Source organism: Ascaphus truei, unplaced genomic scaffold (genome assembly GCF_040206685.1).
Source record: "Ascaphus truei isolate aAscTru1 unplaced genomic scaffold, aAscTru1.hap1 HAP1_SCAFFOLD_1607, whole genome shotgun sequence".
Classification (NCBI taxonomy): domain Eukaryota; kingdom Metazoa; phylum Chordata; class Amphibia; order Anura; family Ascaphidae; genus Ascaphus; species Ascaphus truei.
The window spans coordinates 23,287-44,848 of NW_027454498.1; the positions used below are offsets into that span (position 1 = coordinate 23,287).

Genomic DNA, 21,562 nt, shown 5'->3' on the forward strand with positions numbered 1-21,562 from the left:
CATGCATGGCAGAGGTGAGATTCCCCCAACTCCAATTTGCTACACTCTCCAAGAGAGATAATTGTGATCAGAGGTGGAACTAGGGGAGGGTGTGAGCAGGGTCACTGCCCAGGGAGTAACCTGACTGGGGGCACGGAAATCTCATTTAGTGCATATGTTGCGGCACTGCATTGATTGACCGGTCAATCTGCACTGCTGCCTGTCACAGTGACATCCTGATCGGGCACTGTGATCAGCTATAGCACTGACCCAGGTGAGATAGTTCAGCACTTTACAAGGAGGGAACAGATGTTGTGGGTGACAGATGCTGGGGGTAGGCCAAGACTGTTGGCCAGAGTAACGTGGAGACTTACTGCACTCTGCATGCCCATCCTCTCCCTGACATCAGGGGAAGGAAGTGGCCCTGGGGTGTGTGTAGGTATGCCAGATGTCAGTGTATGCATAAGTAAGTATGCCTGTGTAGTGGGAGGTGTAGGGGCGTTAAGCTGGAGGACTTAAAACAGGCACAAAAGCACATAGATACCTCTGATTATACCGCACCAAATGCTGATAATATCATGCTGTAGCTGCACTTTACAGAAGATGATGCAGATGTCATCATTGGTTGGTGGGTTCATTAAATCAATCCATCATATCATAACCACACTGTGCATATGATGTACTGAATCAGTAACACCAGGAAGACATCTCCATGTTAGGAGTAGAGTTGAAGTTAACAGAATATGTCCAGCACTGTGGTGTGTAGCCCATAAATAATAATTGTGCACATTACCAGAACAACATACTGTCAACTGCAAGATCATTTTGCTGCTTGTAGCGTATGCTCATCCTGTACAGTGTTGTAGTAGATCCGTCTCTTCAGTGTTCACTGCAACAAAAGTAAGACATTGCATTAATATTACAGACGTTTGGGGGCTGAAATCTCACTTCGCTGCGGACAATTTCCCTTTGCATAAGATTCTTGTGATTATGTCAATGATGATCAATAACTGCATCATAACACAGCCGCTCTATACAGAAGATGTACTTGCTCTCATTGGTCATTGAGGTAATACGTCACACAATGTACAGATATAGCAAGGATTATTTCTCCCACTTGTGCATTATGGCATTATGATGGGAAATGTTGTGAGATTCTGCATTATCAGCATCACTGAATCTTTTGGAAATTAAGTGATATTCTATGTTTTAATGCAATATTATGGGTGATCAGCCGGTAAAATAATAATAGCTTGCTGTATCTGTAGCCATGCTCTACCCATGATGTGCTGAACCAATGACTGCAGAGAGATTCAGAGTGCTAAACATGACTGGAACGCATCTCTGAATAATGGGCAGCAAAGCAGTGCAGAATAGGAGGTGAAAGTATTTAAAATGGAAGATCCTTAGCAGCTGTGTGGAGAGTAGACAGTACAGACTGACCAAGTAAATGGTAAAAGGAGTAACTTCAACATTACTTGGCTTTGTTCTCCACATTGAAGCTTTCCTCCTCTTTAAATCACTAATACTGATGCCATGTGTAACCTGTACTGAGAGTTATATAATCTACTGGCCTAGATGAAACCATATGATGCAAACAGGATCCATCCCACTCCAGATTCATAGAATTGAACCACCTCAACCTTTCATAACAATCACATAGAACTGCAGCTGTGCGCTACTGCACATGTTCTTGTTATGAATGGTAGTAGATGTGGTCCTTGGGTCTTTACTTCATACTGTAGCCACCCTCTACTCATGATGTATTGAATCAACGAAAACTTGCATGGTTCAGATCACAGGAAGGGGTAGAGTAGAGATGAAAATATTCAATGTGAAACCCGTAGCAGCCGGATTGTGTGGAGTCAATAAAACGACAAATACTAAATGGTAAATGAGAAATATACACATTGCTTATCTGTCTCTGTGTAGTAATTTTCCTTCTCTTCAACTGTCCTTCAAATTTTCTCTTTTGCAAGAAAAGGAACACATGGCTTCAATATTCACTTCTGTTCTGCAGTCATCCCTCCTGAAATAAAAGTTAAGCATTGCATTGTTATTATGATAATACATACAATAAACCTTGCTCCAAACCATTTGATGCAAAGCAAATCCACCTCCCACCCACAGCTGTGCTCCTTCTAGAGCATGCATGTCAAACTCCAGTCCTCGAGGGTCCCAAACAGGCCAGGTTTTCAGTAGGGATATCCTGAAAACCTGGCCTGTTTGCTGCCCTCGAGGACTGGAGTTTGACATCCTTGTTCTTGAGCTTCTACCACGCAAGTCATCCATGTGAGTGACACTGTACTGCAGTCCTGGTCTGCACACACTCTACTGAATCAATGACATCACACTGTAAAGGCAATCTACAAGATGTATTAGTTGTCCACACTTCCGAAATGTTACTTTTATGTCCAAATCACTTATTCCCATGACCTGATATTTGTATTTGTTATTTAAAGGATTGTCACAAAGAGTTGATGAGGTCACCAAATGATAGTATGTAGAGAGAAAGAGAGATCTCAGAACAGAGCCCTGATGTATACCCACAGACAGATCAATAGAAGACGAAGACATGTTAGCAACAGAGATGGAGAATGTGTGACAGGAAAGTTATGATGAAAACCAGGATAGAACTGTGTTACGGATACCAAGAGAGAGTTTAGAATATGAAGGAGGAGAGTGATTGAGAGCATCAAACGCAGCAGATAGATCAAGTAGGATTAGTAGGGAAAAGTGACCTTGGGAATTTGCTTTAAGCACAGTCTGTAGAACGAGCTGTACAAAAGGCAGGTTGTAAAGGATCCAGGAGGGCATGTGATTTAAGAATGTTGACATTCTAGCAATTAGGAGACAAACAGCAGGAGGGATACAGGGCGGTAGTTAGTAAGGTACATAGGGTGTAGGTTGTTTCTGAGAAAAGGGTGACCACTACAGGCTTAAAGTAAGAGGGTAAAGAGCCAGAGAATAGGGAGGAATTGAAGATGTGGGTGAGAGTGGGGACTAAGAGATGCAGTAAGGTGTGAGGGGATACGATCTAGAGGGCATGTGGTAGAGGGAGAAGAGAAGATGATTAGCTTCCAGCTCTGTAAGAGAAGAAAAGGAGTCAAATGCAGAAGGAGAATTAGGTAGAAGGAGAGAAGGGGGAAGGGACAGAAGGAATCTCCTTGTGGGTGGCATCCACCTTGCCTCTGAAGTAGTCAAATGCTTGAGGAGAAGTGAAGGAAGGATGGCAAGTGTGAGGAGAAGGTTAGTGGAGGGAGTCAAATACAGGGAAAAAAAGACAGCGTAAATTAAATTTGAGTGTTGATGAATGTGAAAAAAAAGTAGTGTGGTTTGGCCCCAGAGAGCAGCTTTATACAGGACTGGAGACATTTTTACTGTAGAAAAATCAAATATCAATTGTGTGATTTCCTTCATAGGCATTAAGAACAGCGAGTGGAAGTGTGATGAACATGTTTGGGAATTTAGCCAAGGGTGTGGGCTAGAGGGACAAGTGTGTCAGAGCCTAGAGGGGGCATATAGATAGGAGGATAGCATTGTAAGAGTTAATAAGATTGTTAGTTTAAGCGGAAAGAGAGAGAGAGCAGAGAGGTTAGAGTAGATGTCAGAGGAGAGTTTAATTAAGCAGAGGCAAATCAGTGGGACAGGTAAGATGGGGTGAGGGGAATGACTGATTGTGAATGATGAGAGCAGAAGAGGTCATGTACAACTAGAGCCTTGTTAGTCAGAGAACGGACATTCCAGAGGGCATAGGAGAAGGGAAGAGAAAAGTAAGGAAAGGAATGTGGATTACATTAGATAGGTTAACACTCTTAGCAGGGAGGCAGAGGCAGGGAGGCCCGATGTGTATATGAGCAGGTTCAAGATTATAAGAGATATCCCACACATCAGCAAACATAGAAGGAGACACAGAGATAGGTGTAGAGAGAGACAGAGATAGCTCTATGTAGAGAGAGAGGGACGTAGAGAGAATGAGACAGATAGGCGCAGAGAGAGGGGGCGCAGAGAGAGGAGGCGCCAAAAGAGGGGGCGCAGAGAGAGGGGGCACAGAGAATAGGATATTAAAGAGTGCTTTTCATTGAGCAGTGCAGAAATAGCTGCAATAGAGGTCTGTACAAATGGTGCAGTGTGTAGACACATGCAAAGGTAGGGGAAGGAAAGAGGAGAACATGTGGATAAAAGCAGGAGTGTGGAAGTTAGAGAAATTAGAAAAGTTTAACAGAGGAGTGAGGAAACAGCAAGCAGAAAGAACAAGAGAGAGGTTACATTGGGATGACGTTCTGTGGTAAAGAGAAAATGCTAGGAGAGAGCTTTCAAATATTAGAGGACATGAATTGAGGGAGCAAATGTATAAATCAAAACCTGAGGGGGAGGTATACTGCACCGACACACTTTATTCGAGCAAATACCCGGTATGTACCTGGCAGATACCTGGAATGCGCCACTCCTAACCTCTGACAAGCCCCGTTGCATTTGCCTTCCCAGCCTGGGTTCATGCCTGGGTGATGGGCGGCTGATCTGTTAAATGATAATGATTAGGATTTAATAGGCTGCAATGCTTCGCGTGTCTACCAGATGGCATAAATTCATGAATTGTAATGCAGTTTATATATATATACTGTGCAGTATTGCAGCCAGCGGGAATAAAATGCTTCAATCCCTGCTTGGAAAATAACTCAATGTACTCGGGCAGAAAACAGTCACAAACCTCAATACACCCGGGTATATCCGAATTCGTGGGACTAGCCAAGCTCGAATAAAGTGTGTCGCCAGTGTAGCACGAAAGCTTGCACAGCAGATTATAGTCTTAATGTTGCGTGTACCTGTCAGGGTATTCAAGAAGTTAAATTCTCACAAGTGCAGAGTTCATGATGAAATGCTGAATCTAGTCCCCCTCCAATTTAATTTTAATATAACTCTTCCATTCTTCATTACTGCAAAAAGCAAACAAAACAAAACCACATTGCATTACTATTTTCAAAATGGATTGAATGGCATATTCAACAGTGACTGTGTGATGCCAATATTCCCCACTCACTCGTAGTGAAGCACATATTGTACTAGTGTTGAAAGTAGGCCGGTAGAGTCAGGTACGCAGTACTGATAAAACAATAAGTGCCCGTCGTAAGTACCAGCTCCGCAACAGTGCGGGCATCACATTAGTGACGTGGATGAACATATATGGATAAGCCCATATTAAGGCATCACGTGACCAGAGCCGTCACTGACTGGGTATACGTAAAGACGCAGGGAGATGCAAGGAAAGGGAGGGAGAGAGACAGGGAGAAGATGTGAAACGGAGGAAGGCACGGATGGAGGGAGTTCTTCCGAGCTTCTGCGGGCCTCTCTCTTTCACTGGTGCATGCCGGGAGCTGGTCCCAACATCCACAAAGTGTGTGTGTATTATTGGTTGTATTTTATGGGGGTAGGAGGGTAGTGTGTATATTGTGTGTGTGGGAGTATTATATTGTGTGTAGAGGTGCAGAGGAGAGTACTAGATTGTGTATCTTGTGTAAGGGTGTTGTGTATATTGTGTTTGGAGCTATAATATTATTGGGGAGATTAGTATTGAGGAGGTATTATAGTGTGTATTGTGGGGAGTATTAGTGTGTGTATTGTTTGTGGGTGACAGATGCTGGGGGTATGCAGCAATCCCTGCACTGAGGTCCGAGGCGGCTCTGCATCGCTCGCACGCACTGTGGACGACCAAGCATGTGCCCATGATAATCATGGCCTTAGAGGGATGAGTGTGTCAGAGCCTAGAAGGGGCATATATATGATGGAGGAGGGAGGAGGAGGAGGAGATGATAGCATTGTAAAAGTTAACAAGATAGTTAGTTTAAGCAGAAAGTGAGGAGAGGTTAGAGATAAGGGTAGATGTCAGAGGAGAGAGTTCAATTAAGCTGAGGTATCGAGTAGGACAGGGGTGAGGGGAATGAGAGGTGGTGGATGATGAGAGCAGAAGAGGTCATGTACAAATAGACCTTGTTAGTCAGAGAGCAGTCATTCCAGAGGGCACGTGAGAAGTGAAGAGTAAAGTGAGACATGGAATGTGGATTACATTAGATGGGTTAATACGCTTAGCAGGGAGGTGGAGAGAGAGAGGCAAGAGGCAGAGAGTGGTGCAGGGGTTGAGGAAGAGATGTTGCATGTACCTTATCAGAACATTAAAGAACATCAATTCACACTGGTGCAGAGTTGATGATGAATCCAGTTCACCTCCAATTCAATTTTAACAGAAATGTTTCATTCTTCATTACTGAAAAAAAAGAAAAGTAAAAAACATTTCATTACTATTTTCAAAATGGATTGAATTCCCCCAACAATGACTATGTGTTACCAATATATCCCTCTCAGTCCCACTGCAGCATATACTGTACCAGTGTGAAAGTAGGAAGGTACACAGTACCGGTAAAACAATACGTGCCGGTACTATGCACCATATGAATTATAAGGGGATGTAAATCTCCCAGTCTCTCTCCATATCCGCAACAGAGCGGGCTCCGGTCAGTGGCATGGATGCCCATATATGGGTATGCTCATATTTGGGCATCCCATGTCACTGACCGGAGCCGGCTCTGAGTATAGGGATATATGCGGAGACGCAGAGGTGCAAGGAAATGGGAGGAGGCACGGTGAGAAACAGGGAGAGACCACAGGAAGATAGAGGGCAACAACTTCCACAAGGTACTTGTATGGGTATAATTGTTTGTATTTTGTGCAGAGGGGGTAATTTCAGATAAAATACAATTCTCCACCCTCTACGAAACAATTCCACTTTGTTCAGTAAGCCAGAAAGTCTTGGTCCCATGTGGACTGAATTTAATGCAAATAAGGTCCTTAATACACAAGTAAAGAATAAAGTTACTTATTCTCTACTGTAAGAAGTGCCACATTGCCCACTATTTGGGTCCTGTGCCCAGATTGTGACCATGCATGGCAGAGGTGAGATTCCCCCAACTCCAATTTGCTACACTCTCCAAGAGAGATAATTGTGATCAGAGGTGGAACTAGGGGAGGGTGTGAGCAGGGTCACTGCCCAGGGAGTAACCTGACTGGGGGCACGGAAATCTCATTTAGTGCATATGTTGCGGCACTGCATTGATTGACCGGTCAATCTGCACTGCTGCCTGTCACAGTGACATCCTGATCGGGCACTGTGATCAGCTATAGCACTGACCCAGGTGAGATAGTTCAGCACTTTACAAGGAGGGAACAGATGTTGTGGGTGACAGATGCTGGGGGTAGGCCAAGACTGTTGGCCAGAGTAACGTGGAGACTTACTGCACTCTGCATGCCCATCCTCTCCCTGACATCAGGGGAAGGAAGTGGCCCTGGGGTGTGTGTAGGTATGCCAGATGTCAGTGTATGCATAAGTAAGTATGCCTGTGTAGTGGGAGGTGTAGGGGCGTTAAGCTGGAGGACTTAAAACAGGCACAAAAGCACATAGATACCTCTGATTATACCGCACCAAATGCTGATAATATCATGCTGTAGCTGCACTTTACAGAAGATGATGCAGATGTCATCATTGGTTGGTGGGTTCATTAAATCAATCCATCATATCATAACCACACTGTGCATATGATGTACTGAATCAGTAACACCAGGAAGACATCTCCATGTTAGGAGTAGAGTTGAAGTTAACAGAATATGTCCAGCACTGTGGTGTGTAGCCCATAAATAATAATTGTGCACATTACCAGAACAACATACTGTCAACTGCAAGATCATTTTGCTGCTTGTAGCGTATGCTCATCCTGTACAGTGTTGTAGTAGATCCGTCTCTTCAGTGTTCACTGCAACAAAAGTAAGACATTGCATTAATATTACAGACGTTTGGGGGCTGAAATCTCACTTCGCTGCGGACAATTTCCCTTTGCATAAGATTCTTGTGATTATGTCAATGATGATCAATAACTGCATCATAACACAGCCGCTCTATACAGAAGATGTACTTGCTCTCATTGGTCATTGAGGTAATACGTCACACAATGTACAGATATAGCAAGGATTATTTCTCCCACTTGTGCATTATGGCATTATGATGGGAAATGTTGTGAGATTCTGCATTATCAGCATCACTGAATCTTTTGGAAATTAAGTGATATTCTATGTTTTAATGCAATATTATGGGTGATCAGCCGGTAAAATAATAATAGCTTGCTGTATCTGTAGCCATGCTCTACCCATGATGTGCTGAACCAATGACTGCAGAGAGATTCAGAGTGCTAAACATGACTGGAACGCATCTCTGAATAATGGGCAGCAAAGCAGTGCAGAATAGGAGGTGAAAGTATTTAAAATGGAAGATCCTTAGCAGCTGTGTGGAGAGTAGACAGTACAGACTGACCAAGTAAATGGTAAAAGGAGTAACTTCAACATTACTTGGCTTTGTTCTCCACATTGAAGCTTTCCTCCTCTTTAAATCACTAATACTGATGCCATGTGTAACCTGTACTGAGAGTTATATAATCTACTGGCCTAGATGAAACCATATGATGCAAACAGGATCCATCCCACTCCAGATTCATAGAATTGAACCACCTCAACCTTTCATAACAATCACATAGAACTGCAGCTGTGCGCTACTGCACATGTTCTTGTTATGAATGGTAGTAGATGTGGTCCTTGGGTCTTTACTTCATACTGTAGCCACCCTCTACTCATGATGTATTGAATCAACGAAAACTTGCATGGTTCAGATCACAGGAAGGGGTAGAGTAGAGATGAAAATATTCAATGTGAAACCCGTAGCAGCCGGATTGTGTGGAGTCAATAAAACGACAAATACTAAATGGTAAATGAGAAATATACACATTGCTTATCTGTCTCTGTGTAGTAATTTTCCTTCTCTTCAACTGTCCTTCAAATTTTCTCTTTTGCAAGAAAAGGAACACATGGCTTCAATATTCACTTCTGTTCTGCAGTCATCCCTCCTGAAATAAAAGTTAAGCATTGCATTGTTATTATGATAATACATACAATAAACCTTGCTCCAAACCATTTGATGCAAAGCAAATCCACCTCCCACCCACAGCTGTGCTCCTTCTAGAGCATGCATGTCAAACTCCAGTCCTCGAGGGTCCCAAACAGGCCAGGTTTTCAGTAGGGATATCCTGAAAACCTGGCCTGTTTGCTGCCCTCGAGGACTGGAGTTTGACATCCTTGTTCTTGAGCTTCTACCACGCAAGTCATCCATGTGAGTGACACTGTACTGCAGTCCTGGTCTGCACACACTCTACTGAATCAATGACATCACACTGTAAAGGCAATCTACAAGATGTATTAGTTGTCCACACTTCCGAAATGTTACTTTTATGTCCAAATCACTTATTCCCATGACCTGATATTTGTATTTGTTATTTATAGGATTGTCACAAAGAGTTGATGAGGTCACCAAATGATAGTATGTAGAGAGAAAGAGAGATCTCAGAACAGAGCCCTGATGTATACCCACAGACAGATCAATAGAAGACGAAGACATGTTAGCAACAGAGATGGAGAATGTGTGACAGGAAAGTTATGATGAAAACCAGGATAGAACTGTGTTACGGATACCAAGAGAGAGTTTAGAATATGAAGGAGGAGAGTGATTGAGAGCATCAAACGCAGCAGATAGATCAAGTAGGATTAGTAGGGAAAAGTGACCTTGGGAATTTGCTTTAAGCACAGTCTGTAGAACGAGCTGTACGAAAGGCAGGTTGTAAAGGATCCAGGAGGGCATGTGATTTAAGAATGTTGACATTCTAGCAATTAGGAGACAAACAGCAGGAGGGATACAGGGCGGTAGTTAGTAAGGTACATAGGGTGTAGGTTGTTTCTGAGAAAAGGGTGACCACTACAGGCTTAAAGTAAGAGGGTAAAGAGCCAGAGAATAGGGAGGAATTGAAGATGTGGGTGAGAGTGGGGACTAAGAGATGCAGTAAGGTGTGAGGGGATACGATCTAGAGGGCATGTGGTAGAGGGAGAAGAGAAGATGATTAGCTTCCAGCTCTGTAAGAGAAGAAAAGGAGTCAAATGCAGAAGGAGAATTAGGTAGAAGGAGAGAAGGGGGAAGGGACAGAAGGAATCTCCTTGTGGGTGGCATCCACCTTGCCTCTGAAGTAGTCAAATGCTTGAGGAGAAGTGAAGGAAGGATGGCAAGTGTGAGGAGAAGGTTAGTGGAGGGAGTCAAATACAGGGAAAAAAAGACAGCGTAAATTAAATTTGAGTGTTGATGAATGTGAAAAAAAAGTAGTGTGGTTTGGCCCCAGAGAGCAGCTTTATACAGGACTGGAGACATTTTTACTGTAGAAAAATCAAATATCAATTGTGTGATTTCCTTCATAGGCATTAAGAACAGCGAGTGGAAGTGTGATGAACATGTTTGGGAATTTAGCCAAGGGTGTGGGCTAGAGGGACAAGTGTGTCAGAGCCTAGAGGGGGCATATAGATAGGAGGATAGCATTGTAAGAGTTAATAAGATTGTTAGTTTAAGCGGAAAGAGAGAGAGAGCAGAGAGGTTAGAGTAGATGTCAGAGGAGAGTTTAATTAAGCAGAGGCAAATCAGTGGGACAGGTAAGATGGGGTGAGGGGAATGACTGATTGTGAATGATGAGAGCAGAAGAGGTCATGTACAACTAGAGCCTTGTTAGTCAGAGAACGGACATTCCAGAGGGCATAGGAGAAGGGAAGAGAAAAGTAAGGAAAGGAATGTGGATTACATTAGATAGGTTAACACTCTTAGCAGGGAGGCAGAGGCAGGGAGGCCCGATGTGTATATGAGCAGGTTCAAGATTATAAGAGATATCCCACACTTCAGCAAACATAGAAGGAGACACAGAGATAGGTGTAGAGAGAGACAGAGATAGCTCTATGTAGAGAGAGAGGGACGTAGAGAGAATGAGACAGATAGGCGCAGAGAGAGGGGGCGCAGAGAGAGGAGGCGCCAAAAGAGGGGGCGCAGAGAGAGGGGGCACAGAGAATAGGATATTAAAGAGTGCTTTTCATTGAGCAGTGCAGAAATAGCTGCAATAGAGGTCTGTACAAATGGTGCAGTGTGTAGACACATGCAAAGGTAGGGGAAGGAAAGAGGAGAACATGTGGATAAAAGCAGGAGTGTGGAAGTTAGAGAAATTAGAAAAGTTTAACAGAGGAGTGAGGAAACAGCAAGCAGAAAGAACAAGAGAGAGGTTACATTGGGATGACGTTCTGTGGTAAAGAGAAAATGCTAGGAGAGAGCTTTCAAATATTAGAGGACATGAATTGAGGGAGCAAATGTATAAATCAAAACCTGAGGGGGAGGTATAGCACGAAAGCTTGCACAGCAGATTATAGTCTTAATGTTGCGTGTACCTGTCAGGGTATTCAAGAAGTTAAATTCTCACAAGTGCAGAGTTCATGATGAAATGCTGAATCTAGTCCCCCTCCAATTTAATTTTAATATAACTTTTCCATTCTTCATTACTGCAAAAAGCAAACAAAACAAAACCACATTGCATTACTATTTTCAAAATGGATTGAATGGCATATTCAACAGTGACTGTGTGATGCCAATATTCCCCACTCACTCGTAGTGAAGCACATATTGTACTAGTGTTGAAAGTAGGCCGGTAGAGTCAGGTACGCAGTACTGATAAAACAATAAGTGCCCGTCGTAAGTACCAGCTCCGCAACAGTGCGGGCATCACATTAGTGATGTGGATGAACATATATGGATAAGCCCATATTAAGGCATCACGTGACCAGAGCCGTCACTGACTGGGTATACGTAAAGACGCAGGGAGATGCAAGGAAAGGGAGGGAGAGAGACAGGGAGAAGATGTGAAACGGAGGAAGGCACGGATGGAGGGAGTTCTTCCGAGCTTCTGCGGGCCTCTCTCTTTCACTGGTGCATGCCGGGAGCTGGTCCCAACATCCACAAAGTGTGTGTGTATTATTGGTTGTATTTTATGGGGGTAGGAGGGTAGTGTGTATATTGTGTGTGTGGGAGTATTATATTGTGTGTAGAGGTGCAGAGGAGAGTACTAGATTGTGTATCTTGTGTAAGGGTGTTGTGTATATTGTGTTTGGAGCTATAATATTATTGGGGAGATTAGTATTGAGGAGGTATTATAGTGTGTATTGTGGGGAGTATTAGTGTGTGTATTGTGTGTGGGTGACAGATGCTGGGGGTATGCAGCAATCCCTGCACTGAGGTCCGAGGCGGCTCTGCATCGCTCGCACACACTGTGGATGACCAAGCATGTGCCCATGATAATCATGGCCTTAGAGGGATGAGTGTGTCAGAGCCTAGAAGGGGCATATATATGATGGAGGAGGGAGGAGGAGGAGGGAGGAGGAGGAGATGATAGCATTGTAAAAGTTAACAAGATAGTTAGTTTAAGCAGAAAGTGAGGAGAGGTTAGAGATAAGGGTAGATGTCAGAGGAGAGAGTTCAATTAAGCTGAGGTATCGAGTAGGACAGGGGTGAGGGGAATGAGAGGTGGTGGATGATGAGAGCAGAAGAGGTCATGTACAAATAGACCTTGTTAGTCAGAGAGCAGTCATTCCAGAGGGCACGTGAGAAGTGAAGAGTAAAGTGAGACATGGAATGTGGATTACATTAGATGGGTTAATACGCTTAGCAGGGAGGTGGAGAGAGAGAGGCAAGAGGCAGAGAGTGGTGCAGGGGTTGAGGAAGAGATGTTGCATGTACCTTATCAGAACATTAAAGAACATCAATTCACACTGGTGCAGAGTTGATGATGAATCCAGTTCACCTCCAATTCAATTTTAACAGAAATGTTTCATTCTTCATTACTGAAAAAAAAGAAAAGTAAAAAACATTTTATTACTATTTTCAAAATGGATTGAATTCCCCCAACAATGACTATGTGTTACCAATATATCCCTCTCAGTCCCACTGCAGCATATACTGTACCAGTGTGAAAGTAGGAAGGTACACAGTACCGGTAAAACAATACGTGCCGGTACTATGCACCATATGAATTATAAGGGGATGTAAATCTCCCAGTCTCTCTCCATATCCGCAACAGAGCGGGCTCCGGTCAGTGGCATGGATGCCCATATATGGGTATGCTCATATTTGGGCATCCCATGTCACTGACCGGAGCCGGCTCTGAGTATAGGGATATATGCGGAGACGCAGAGGTGCAAGGAAATGGGAGGAGGCACGGTGAGAAACAGGGAGAGACCACAGGAAGATAGAGGGCAACAACTTCCACAAGGTACTTGTATGGGTATAATTGTTTGTATTTTGTGCAGAGGGGGTAATTTCAGATAAAATACAATTCTCCACCCTCTACGAAACAATTCCACTTTGTTCAGTAAGCCAGAAAGTCTTGGTCCCGTGTGGACTGAATTTAATGCAAATAAGGTCCTTAATACACAAGTAAAGAATAAAGTTACTTATTCTCTACTGTAAGAAGTGCCACATTGCCCACTATTTGGGTCCTGTGCCCAGATTGTGACCATGCATGGCAGAGGTGAGATTCCCCCAACTCCAATTTGCTACACTCTCCAAGAGAGATAATTGTGATCAGAGGTGGAACTAGGGGAGGGTGTGAGCAGGGTCACTGCCCAGGGAGTAACCTGACTGGGGGCACGGAAATCTCATTTAGTGCATATGTTGCGGCACTGCATTGATTGACCGGTCAATCTGCACTGCTGCCTGTCACAGTGACATCCTGATCGGGCACTGTGATCAGCTATAGCACTGACCCAGGTGAGATAGTTCAGCACTTTACAAGGAGGGAACAGATGTTGTGGGTGACAGATGCTGGAGGTAGGCCAAGACTGTTGGCCAGAGTAACGTGGAGACTTACTGCACTCTGCATGCCCATCCTCTCCCTGACATCAGGGGAAGGAAGTGGCCCTGGGGTGTGTGTAGGTATGCCAGATGTCAGTGTATGCATAAGTAAGTATGCCTGTGTAGTGGGAGGTGTAGGGGCGTTAAGCTGGAGGACTTAAAACAGGCACAAAAGCACATAGATACCTCTGATTATACCGCACCAAATGCTGATAATATCATGCTGTAGCTGCACTTTACAGAAGATGATGCAGATGTCATCATTGGTTGGTGGGTTCATTAAATCAATCCATCATATCATAACCACACTGTGCATATGATGTACTGAATCAGTAACACCAGGAAGACATCTCCATGTTAGGAGTAGAGTTGAAGTTAACAGAATATGTCCAGCACTGTGGTGTGTAGCCCATAAATAATAATTGTGCACATTACCAGAACAACATACTGTCAACTGCAAGATCATTTTGCTGCTTGTAGCGTATGCTCATCCTGTACAGTGTTGTAGTAGATCCATCTCTTCAGTGTTCACTGCAACAAAAGTAAGACATTGCATTAATATTACAGACGTTTGGGGGCTGAAATCTCACTTCGCTGCGGACAATTCCCTTTGCATAAGATTCTTGTGATTATGTCAATGATTATCAATAACTGCATCATAACACAGCCGCTCTATACAGAAGATGTACTTGCTCTCATTGGTCATTGAGGTAATACGTCACACAATGTACAGATATAGCAAGGATTATTTCTCCCACTTGTGCATTATGGCATTATGATGGGAAATGTTGTGAGATTCTGCATTATCAGCATCACTGAATCTTTTGGAAATTAAGTGATATTCTATGTTTTAATGCAATATTATGGGTGATCAGCCGGTAAAATAATAATAGCTTGCTGTATCTGTAGCCATGCTCTACCCATGATGTGCTGAACCAATGACTGCAGAGAGATTCAGAGTGCTAAACATGACTGGAACGCATCTCTGAATAATGGGCAGCAAAGCAGTGCAGAATAGGAGGTGAAAGTATTTAAAATGGAAGATCCTTAGCAGCTGTGTGGAGAGTAGACAGTACAGACTGACCAAGTAAATGGTAAAAGGAGTAACTTCAACATTACTTGGCTTTGTTCTCCACATTGAAGCTTTCCTCCTCTTTAAATCACTAATACTGATGCCATGTGTAACCTGTACTGAGAGTTATATAATCTACTGGCCTAGATGAAACCATATGATGCAAACAGGATCCATCCCACTCCAGATTCATAGAATTGAACCACCTCAACCTTTCATAACAATCACATAGAACTGCAGCTGTGCGCTACTGCACATGTTCTTGTTATGAATGGTAGTAGATGTGGTCCTTGGGTCTTTACTTCATACTGTAGCCACCCTCTACTCATGATGTATTGAATCAACGAAAACTTGCATGGTTCAGATCACAGGAAGGGGTAGAGTAGAGATGAAAATATTCAATGTGAAACCCGTAGCAGCCGGATTGTGTGGAGTCAATAAAACGACAAATACTAAATGGTAAATGAGAAATATACACATTGCTTATCTGTCTCTGTGTAGTAATTTTCCTTCTCTTCAACTGTCCTTCAAATTTTCTCTTTTGCAAGAAAAGGAACACATGGCTTCAATATTCACTTCTGTTCTGCAGTCATCCCTCCTGAAATAAAAGTTAAGCATTGCATTGTTATTATGATAATACATACAATAAACCTTGCTCCAAACCATTTGATGCAAAGCAAATCCACCTCCCACCCACAGCTGTGCTCCTTCTAGAGCATGCATGTCAAACTCCAGTCCTCGAGGGTCCCAAACAGGCCAGGTTTTCAGTAGGGATATCCTGAAAACCTGGCCTGTTTGCTGCCCTCGAGGACTGGAGTTTGACATCCTTGTTCTTGAGCTTCTACCACGCAAGTCATCCATGTGAGTGACACTGTACTGCAGTCCTGGTCTGCACACAATCTACTGAATCAATGACATCACACTGTAAAGGCAATCTACAAGATGTATTAGTTGTCCACACTTCCGAAATGTTACTTTTATGTCCAAATCACTTATTCCCATGACCTGATATTTGTATTTGTTATTTATAGGATTGTCACAAAGAGTTGATGAGGTCACCAAATGATAGTATGTAGAGAGAAAGAGAGATCTCAGAACAGAGCCCTGATGTATACCCACAGACAGATCAATAGAAGACGAAGACATGTTAGCAACAGAGATGGAGAATGTGTGACAGGAAAGTTATGATGAAAACCAGGATAGAACTGTGTTACGGATACCAAGAGAGAGTTTAGAATATGAAGGAGGAGAGTGATTGAGAGCATCAAACGCAGCAGATAGATCAAGTAGGATTAGTAGGGAAAAGTGACCTTGGGAATTTGCTTTAAGCACAGTCTGTAGAACGAGCTGTACGAAAGGCAGGTTGTAAAGGATCCAGGAGGGCATGTGATTTAAGAATGTGGACATTCTAGCAATTAGGAGACAAACAGCAGGAGGGATACAGGGCGGTAGTTAGTAAGGCACATAGGGTGTAGGTTGTTTCTGAGAAAAGGGTGACCACTACAGGCTTAAAGTAAGAGGGTAAAGAGCCAGAGAATAGGGAGGAATTGAAGATGTGGGTGAGAGTGGGGACTAAGAGATGCAGTAAGGTGTGAGGGGATACGATCTAGAGGGCATGTGGTAGAGGGAGAAGAGAAGATGATTAGCTTCCAGCTCTGTAAGAGAAGAAAAGGAGTCAAATGCAGAAGGAGAATTAGGTAGAAGGAGAGAAGGGGGAAGGGACAGAAGGAATCTCCTTGTGGGTGGCATCCACCTTGCCTCTGAAGTAGTCAAATGCTTGAGGAGAAGTGAAGGAAGGATGGCAAGTGTGAGGAGAAGGTTAGTGGAGGGAGTCAAATACAGGGAAAAAAAGACAGCGTAAATTAAATTTGAGTGTTGATGAATGTGAAAAAAAAGTAGTGTGGTTTGGCCCCAGAGAGCAGCTTTATACAGGACTGGAGACATTTTTACTGTAGAAAAATCAAATATCAATTGTGTGATTTCCTTCATAGGCATTAAGAACAGCGAGAGGAAGTGTGATGAACATGTTTGGGAATTTAGCCAAGGGTGTGGGCTAGAGGGACAAGTGTGTCAGAGCCTAGAGGGGGCATATAGATAGGAGGATAGCATTGTAAGAGTTAATAAGATTGTTAGTTTAAGCGGAAAGAGAGAGAGAGCAGAGAGGTTAGAGTAGATGTCAGAGGAGAGTTTAATTAAGCAGAGGCAAATCAGTGGGACAGGTAAGATGGGGTGAGGGGAATGACTGATTGTGAATGATGAGAGCAGAAGAGGTCATGTACAACTAGAGCCTTGTTAGTCAGAGAACGGACATTCCAGATGGCATAGGAGAAGGGAAGAGAAAAGTAAGGAAAGGAATGTGGATTACATTAGATAGGTTAACACTCTTAGCAGGGAGGCAGAGGCAGGGAGGCCCGATGTGTATATGAGCAGGTTCAAGATTATAAGAGATATCCCACACTTCAGCAAACATAGAAGGAGACACAGAGATAGGTGTAGAGAGAGACAGAGATAGCTCTATGTAGAGAGAGAGGGACGTAGAGAGAATGAGACAGATAGGCGCAGAGAGAGGGGGCGCAGAGAGAGGAGGCGCCAAAAGAGGGGGCGCAGAGAGAGGGGGCACAGAGAATAGGATATTAAAGAGTGCTTTTCATTGAGCAGTGCAGAAATAGCTGCAATAGAGGTCTGTACAAATGGTGCAGTGTGTAGACACATGCAAAGGTAGGGGAAGGAAAGAGGAGAACATGTGGATAAAAGCAGGAGTGTGGAAGTTAGAGAAATTAGAAAAGTTTAACAGAGGAGTGAGGAAACAGCAAGCAGAAAGAACAAGAGAGAGGTTACATTGGGATGACGTTCTGTGGTAAAGAGAAAATGCTAGGAGAGAGCTTTCAAATATTAGAGGACATGAATTGAGGGAGCAAATGTATAAATCAAAACCTGAGGGGGAGGTATAGCACGAAAGCTTGCACAGCAGATTATAGTCTTAATGTTGCGTGTACCTGTCAGGGTATTCAAGAAGTTAAATTCTCACAAGTGCAGAGTTCATGATGAAATGCTGAATCTAGTCCCCCTCCAATTTAATTTTAATATAACTTTTCCATTCTTCATTACTGCAAAAAGCAAACAAAACAAAACCACATTGCATTACTATTTTCAAAATGGATTGAATGGCATATTCAACAGTGACTGTGTGATGCCAATATTCCCCACTCACTCGTAGTGAAGCACATATTGTACTAGTGTTGAAAGTAGGCCGGTAGAGTCAGGTACGCAGTACTGATAAAACAATAAGTGCCCGTCGTAAGTACCAGCTCCGCAACAGTGCGGGCATCACATTAGTGACGTGGATGAACATATATGGATAAGCCCATATTAAGGCATCACGTGACCAGAGCCGTCACTGACTGGGTATACGTAAAGACGCAGGGAGATGCAAGGAAAGGGAGGGAGAGAGACAGGGAGAAGATGTGAAACGGAGGAAGGCACGGATGGAGGGAGTTCTTCCGAGCTTCTGCGGGCCTCTCTCTTTCACTGGTGCATGCCGGGAGCTGGTCCCAACATCCACAAAGTGTGTGTGTATTATTGGTTGTATTTTATGGGGGTAGGAGGGTAGTGTGTATATTGTGTGTGTGGGAGTATTATATTGTGTGTAGAGGTGCAGAGGAGAGTACTAGATTGTGTATCTTGTGTAAGGGTGTTGTGTATATTGTGTTTGGAGCTATAATATTATTGGGGAGATTAGTATTGAGGAGGTATTATAGTGTGTATTGTGGGGAGTATTAGTGTGTGTATTGTTTGTGGGTGACAGATGCTGGGGGTATGCAGCAATCCCTGCACTGAGGTCCGAGGCGGCTCTGCATCGCTCGCACGCACTGTGGACGACCAAGCATGTGCCCATGATAATCATGGCCTTAGAGGGATGAGTGTGTCAGAGCCTAGAAGGGGCATATATATGATGGAGGAGGGAGGAGGAGGAGGAGATGATAGCATTGTAAAAGTTAACAAGATAGTTAGTTTAAGCAGAAAGTGAGGAGAGGTTAGAGATAAGGGTAGATGTCAGAGGAGAGAGTTCAATTAAGCTGAGGTATCGAGTAGGACAGGGGTGAGGGGAATGAGAGGTGGTGGATGATGAGAGCAGAAGAGGTCATGTACAAATAGACCTTGTTAGTCAGAGAGCAGTCATTCCAGAGGGCACGTGAGAAGTGAAGAGTAAAGTGAGACATGGAATGTGGATTACATTAGATGGGTTAATACGCTTAGCAGGGAGGTGGAGAGAGAGAGGCAAGAGGCAGAGAGTGGTGCAGGGGTTGAGGAAGAGATGTTGCATGTACCTTATCAGAACATTAAAGAACATCAATTCACACTGGTGCAGAGTTGATGATGAATCCAGTTCACCTCCAATTCAATTTTAACAGAAATGTTTCATTCTTCATTACTGAAAAAAAAGAAAAGTAAAAAACATTTTATTACTATTTTCAAAATGGATTGAATTCCCCCAACAATGACTATGTGTTACCAATATATCCCTCTCAGTCCCACTGCAGCATATACTGTACCAGTGTGAAAGTAGGAAGGTACACAGTACCGGTAAAACAATACGTGCCGGTACTATGCACCATATGAATTATAAGGGGATGTAAATCTCCCAGTCTCTCTCCATATCCGCAACAGAGCGGGCTCCGGTCAGTGGCATGGATGCCCATATATGGGTATGCTCATATTTGGGCATCCCATGTCACTGACCGGAGCCGGCTCTGAGTATAGGGATATATGCGGAGACGCAGAGGTGCAAGGAAATGGGAGGAGGCACGGTGAGAAACAGGGAGAGACCACAGGAAGATAGAGGGCAACAACTTCCACAAGGTACTTGTATGGGTATAATTGTTTGTATTTTGTGCAGAGGGGGTAATTTCAGATAAAATACAATTCTCCACCCTCTACGAAACAATTCCACTTTGTTCAGTAAGCCAGAAAGTCTTGGTCCCATGTGGACTGAATTTAATGCAAATAAGGTCCTTAATACACAAGTAAAGAATAAAGTTACTTATTCTCTACTGTAAGAAGTGCCACATTGCCCACTATTTGGGTCCTGTGCCCAGATTGTGACCATGCATGGCAGAGGTGAGATTCCCCCAACTCCAATTTGCTACACTCTCCAAGAGAGATAATTGTGATCAGAGGTGGAACTAGGGGAGGGTGTGAGCAGGGTCACTGCCCAGGGAGTAACCTGACTGGGGGCACGGAAATCTCATTTAGTGCATATGTTGCGGCACTGCATTGATTGACCGGTCAATCTGCACTGCTGCCTGTCACAGTGACATCCTGATCGGGCACTGTGATCAGCTATAGCACTGACCCAGGTGAGATAGTTCAGCACTTTACAAGGAGGGAACAGATGTTGTGGGTGACAGATGCTGGGGGTAGGCCAAGACTGTTGGCCAGAGTAACGTGGAGACTTACTGCACTCTGCATGCCCATCCTCTCCCTGACATCAGGGGAAGGAAGTGGCCCTGGGGTGTGTGTAGGTATGCCAGATGTCAGTGTATGCATAAGTAAGTATGCCTGTGTAGTGGGAGGTGTAGGGGCGTTAAGCTGGAGGACTTAAAACAGGCACAAAAGCACATAGATACCTCTGATTATACCGCACCAAATGCTGATAATATCATGCTGTAGCTGCACTTTACAGAAGATGATGCAGATGTCATCATTGGTTGGTGGGTTCATTAAATCAATCCATCATATCATAACCACACTGTGCATATGATGTACTGAATCAGTAACACCAGGAAGACATCTCCATGTTAGGAGTAGAGTTGAAGTTAACAGAATATGTCCAGCACTGTGGTGTGTAGCCCATAAATAATAATTGTGCACATTACCAGAACAACATACTGTCAACTGCAAGATCATTTTGCTGCTTGTAGCGTAAGCTCATCCTGTACAGTGTTGTAGTAGATCCGTCTCTTCAGTGTTCACTGCAACAAAAGTAAGACATTGCATTAATATTACAGACGTTTGGGGGCTGAAATCTCACTTCGCTGCGGACAATTTCCCTTTGCATAAGATTCTTGTGATTATGTCAATGATGATCAATAACTGCATCATAACACAGCCGCTCTATACAGAAGATGTACTTGCTCTCATTGGTCATGGAGGTAATACGTCACACAATGTACAGATATAGCAAGGATTATTTCTCCCACTTGTGCATTATGGCATTATGATGGGAAATGTTGTGAGATTCTGCATTATCAGCATCACTGAATCTTTTGGAAATTAAGTGATATTCTATGTTTTAATGCAATATTATGGGTGATCAGCCGGTAAAATAATAATAGCTTGCTGTATCTGTAGCCATGCTCTACCCATGATGTGCTGAACCAATGACTGCAGAGAGATTCAGAGTGCTAAACATGACTGGAACGCATCTCTGAATAATGGGCAGCAAAGCAGTGCAGAATAGGAGGTGAAAGTATTTAAAATGGAAGATCCTTAGCAGCTGTGTGGGGAGTAGACAGTACAGACTGACCAAGTAAATGGTAAAAGGAGTAACTTCAACATTACTTGGCTTTGTTCTCCACATTGAAGCTTTCCTCCTCTTTAAATCACTAATACTGATGCCATGTGTAACCTGTACTGAGAGTTATATAATCTACTGGCCTAGATGAAACCATATGATGCAAACAGGATCCATCCCACTCGATTAATAGAATTGAACC

The 21,562-nt window shown here is 43.5% G+C and overlaps 2 long non-coding RNA genes across 2 annotated transcripts in view; both read right to left on the reverse strand.

The window, feature by feature from the left end:
- Nucleotides 1–21,562, reverse strand: part of LOC142476439 (uncharacterized) — a 46,173-nt gene that overhangs the window by 20,651 nt on the left and 3,960 nt on the right. Inside the window, exon 4 of the long non-coding RNA XR_012791674.1 lies at nt 20,723–20,818. This is a non-coding gene — a long non-coding RNA (uncharacterized LOC142476439). The remainder of the gene's footprint in view (nt 1–20,722; nt 20,819–21,562) is intronic.
- On the reverse strand, nt 779–12,761 carry LOC142476438 (uncharacterized). Its single transcript, XR_012791673.1, has 8 exons — nt 12,662–12,761; nt 11,320–11,430; nt 8,800–8,921; nt 7,686–7,781; nt 6,138–6,241; nt 4,806–4,916; nt 1,887–2,008; nt 779–868 (listed from the first exon to the last, which is right to left on the reverse strand). It is a non-coding gene; the product is annotated as an uncharacterized LOC142476438 (long non-coding RNA).